Source organism: Mytilus galloprovincialis, chromosome 6 (genome assembly GCF_965363235.1).
Source record: "Mytilus galloprovincialis chromosome 6, xbMytGall1.hap1.1, whole genome shotgun sequence".
Taxonomy (NCBI): Eukaryota; Metazoa; Mollusca; class Bivalvia; order Mytilida; family Mytilidae; genus Mytilus; species Mytilus galloprovincialis.
The window spans coordinates 60,165,865-60,170,292 of NC_134843.1; the positions used below are offsets into that span (position 1 = coordinate 60,165,865).

The 4,428-nt window shown below is 33.3% G+C and overlaps 1 long non-coding RNA gene across 1 annotated transcript; it reads right to left on the reverse strand.

The window, feature by feature from the left end:
• Positions 1–487: 487 nt before the first annotated feature.
• On the reverse strand, positions 488–3,496 carry LOC143080011 (uncharacterized). The gene is made up of 2 exons (XR_012979591.1): positions 2,978–3,496; positions 488–2,539 (listed from the first exon to the last, which is right to left on the reverse strand). It is a non-coding gene; the product is annotated as an uncharacterized LOC143080011 (long non-coding RNA).
• Positions 3,497–4,428: the final 932 nt, after the last annotated feature.

The window sequence follows — 4,428 nt, forward strand, 5'->3', positions numbered from 1 at the left end:
AACTAGAGGAATATGTTTGTCTTGTAGGGTTCATTTGACCTTGACTTCATTGTTTTAAGCTCACCTGGGCCAAGTGAGCTTTTCTCATCACTTGACGTCCGTCGTCGATAACTTTTACAAAAATCTTCTCCTCTGAAACTACTGGGCCAAATTTAACCAAACTTGGCCACAATCATCATTGGGGTATCTTGTTTAAAATCAAAGCGTGAAAGCGCTGTAAAGGCAGTTAATTACAGGTTGTGTGTATTTCTAGTCCAGTTATATCATTATCTTCCATAGAACAGAGGTGGTTTGTAGTATTTAAGATTTAGAGTTCTCTTGTACCTAGTTCACCTATATCTATAGTCTACTGTTTACAGTATATTTTCTGTACCTCGCCATGAAATGCATTTTTAAGACATAAGAACTTTTCCTTTTTAATGTAAATAAAACTATTTTTAATTATTGATTATATACACATATTCAATTACTCCTATCCTATGAAAAATAATTCACAAAGATTGACTAGTCTCCGTTCTGTGTGTATTGCTAGAACATCAAGTAACATAATGGTTAATGTACATAGTAACATGTCAACTCTTTTGAAGACAGAACTTTTTTAAAATTCTCCCTCCAAGCAAAATTATTTTTCAGTATAAACATGATAAAGTTATCTACCTGTATTAATGACCTAGAGACTCTCAAGAGCCTGTGTCGCTCACCTTGGACGGTCTATGTGCATATTAAACAACGGACACATATAAAATGACAAAATTGTGTTTTTGATGATGGGGATGTGTTTGTAGATCTTTCTTTACTGAACATTCTTGGTGCTACAATTATCTCTATCTATAATAAACATGGCCCAGTATTTACAGTTGAAAATATTTTTTAAAAATTAACAAAAAATACAAAAATTTATGAAAATTGTTAAAAATTGACTATAAAGGGCAATAACTCTTTAAGGGGTCAACTTAAAATTTTGGTCATATTGACTTATTTGTAGATCTTACTTTGCAGAACATTATTGCTGTTTACAGTTTATCTCTATCTATAAAAATATTTAAGTCTGCAAAATTTCCTTCAAATTACTAATTTGGGGGCAGCAATCATCAACGGGTTGTCAGATTTGTCTGAAAATTCCTGGGCAGATAGATCTTCACTGAAGAGACAATTTCACCCTATGTCAGATTTGCTCTAAATGCTTTGGTTTCAGAGTTATAAGCCAAAATCTACATTTTACCTGTATGTTCTATTTTTGGCCATAGTGGCCATCTCGGTTGGTTGACCGGGTGTAACCACACATTTTTTAAATTAGATACCGCAATGATGATTTTGGCTAAGTTTGGTTAAATTTGGCACAGTAGTTTCAGAGAAGATTTTTTGTAAAAGTTTATGGACGACGAAACCAAGTGATGAGTCAGGTCAGGTGAGCTAAAAAGGAGTTTTTAATCAAGGTAACAATGACATCTGGTGGCCATAAAAGCTGTCTCATTAGCATTTTAACCACTTCCCATATTTGCTTTTAAGACAATAGAAGAAAATTATTCAATGCAAAAACAAAACTTACTTGTAAATATGAAATTCTCTTTACAGTACGAGTTTTTCTCATTGTTGGAGATTGTACAGTAGTACAGTCCTGTAACTGCTTATACCCATTTCTTATCCCCCTTAGTTTGATAAACTCACAGAATATAATATATTTACATTGTGCCACATCTCCTTATTTTTATATGCATTACAATAACATGAACAATTGTAATTCAAATCTATATATCAAAGCAAAATGAATTTCACTACTTTCATTCATGCATCCTTTGGAAAAATATAAGTTCTAAAATGACACAATATATGTTTATTTATATACAAAATAATATTTAGTTTTCGACTCTTAACAGGTATAAACAAGAATGTGTCCCCAGTACACGAATGCCCCACTCGCACTATAATTTTCCATGTTCAGTGGACCGTGACATTGGGGTAAAAACTCTAATTTGGCATTAAAATTAAAAAGATCATATCATAGGGAACATGTGTACCAAGTTTGAAGTCGATTGGACTTCAACTTCATCAAAAACTACCTTGACCAAAAACTTTAACCTGAAGAGGGACAGACGGATGGACGAACGGACGAATGGACGAACAGACGAACGGACGCACAGACCAGAAAACATAATGCCCCCCTACTATCGTAGGTGGGGCATAAAAATGCACAGCTGTGTCATGATTTGTGAAATCTGTGCTGAAATCATAGGCATTTATGGTGTTTGAGTAATTCCATCTGTGAAGCTCAACATTAGCTCGTCAGTTGGTGGTGGACAGTTATAAATCTTTCCTGCAGGATGAATGTACATCTGTTCAGGAAAACCAATTTCACTAATCAAAACTTTCCTCTAGATTTCTCCTACAATATTCATCCAGTTTAGTTCTTTTGGTTTAACGGGACACCGTCCTGATTTTTAATTTTCTAAACCATTCAGTCTCTTGCTTACAAATGGTGCATGAAAATAGGATGGGAATGCATGGCAGTAGACAAGTCTCTATAAAGTGGGTATGTGCCCTGAAAAAAGTTTTATAACATTAGCTTTTTTGAAACTTGTGAAAGACTTGTGCAACACACATACCTAAATAACTATAACATAGGTGGAGAGCATCATTCATGTCAATGTTTTGTTCCTGTTTACATTGTCATTGATATTTTTCAAGAAAGCGCAGGCATAGCTCATGAATTCTTGTCATTACAACCGAAATTTACATAATTACTGCTAAAATAATTATCAGTATAATATATCTCTTGTAGAAAAACCATACAATTGTAGTATTAACCAAAAAATGTCAAACAGATGATATTGAATCGTAATCCCAAAAGTTATGACGTCTTGAATTCACCCCCTTTTTATTCTAAAACGATAATTGCGGTTGCAAACAGACTTTGGTTTACTTGCATGGCGATTATATAAATAACAGTATATATTTCTTAAAGAAAATAAAGTTTTACCATGAATAGTTTCCTGAACGTAGTCGTTTTCAGTAAAATGTGCCTTGCAAACAACAGCTGATTGATATGGGTTCTACGATTGCATCGCACATGACAATCTACGTTTGAGCCATGGCGTTGATCCAACTTTTCCTTCTTATTAAGTCATTTAGAAATGCAAGTCCTCCTCTTAAATGACACTCATGTACACACCAACAAGGACTAGGCATCGTTAATTGTGTGATTGTTTTGCAGTGCAAAAACGGAAGTTAAGGACGGAACTGACTGGTCTCACTAATAAGAGACAAGAAGAATTTTAGAGACAAACAGCGACAAGAAGTTTAATTTAGTGACGAAGCGACAATAACTAACAAGGGACAAGCGAATCGTAATTCTCTCACGAGGCTATTCTCATTTGATGTGATAGGGTGAAGCTACACCTATCAAATATGTCCCTATGAAAAAGAAGAATTTCACTGTTAGAAAGGAAATGATATTGCATGGTTTTGATTCAATAAATTCTTTAAAAGGAAATTGATTTTTTTTAATGTTTTGATGGCCAATTTTTAGCGTGTGCATATAATATATTTTTCTTTTATATCTAATAAAAACTTATCCCTTTCTTCTTAATAAAAACATATTTTTATCTATCAATGTACAGTAATATAAAAAATGTTTTATAACCGCCCCTATAATAAAAATTAATGCATGTTTTTTTTTAATATCTATGGGGAATAAGTTGTTGCAATGACATTTTTTTAATTTATGTATAGTCGCTATATAGTCTTCTTGACACTTCTTCTCGCTAAATTAATTATATTGTCGCTTCTTATCGCTATTTTAATTTTATTGTCGCTTCTTATCACTTTTTGACGCTTCTTGTCTTTAATTAGTGGAACCCTATTCAGGAACGATAATTTCATATTTTACATAACTGAGACCGAAATAACTATAACGTCATACGGCTTCACGTACAGAAATACTTTAAATTGTATATTATGCAATATAATTCACGGTCAGTCGACTTTTAATTATAATATCATGTTATATCAACGAGTGAAATGATTTTAAAATATCTTTAGATCGCAAATAGTACTCGAAATTGAACGGACCTCTTTCCACACGGAATTCGAATAATGATAGTTTGTAATCAGATTGACTGCTTATAATGCAAAAGACACATTAATAAACAGATTTTTAAAACGAACAATACACACTGATCGTTTCTTTATTTCCCAATGTAAATGAAAGGAACAAAAACCAATACATACCACAAAAAGTAGAGGAGAAATTAAAACATTTCCGGATCTATTTCTTGCAAAATGACCCCCAGCAAAGATTTGCGTAAGGAAAGATGAACCTCATGACTTGAAAGTCAGGCCTTAAAGCACTGCCTTTAAAAATGTGTCCGATGACCCGGCCAACCAACCAAGATGGTCGCCTTGGCTAAAAAAAAAAGAACAATGGGGTAA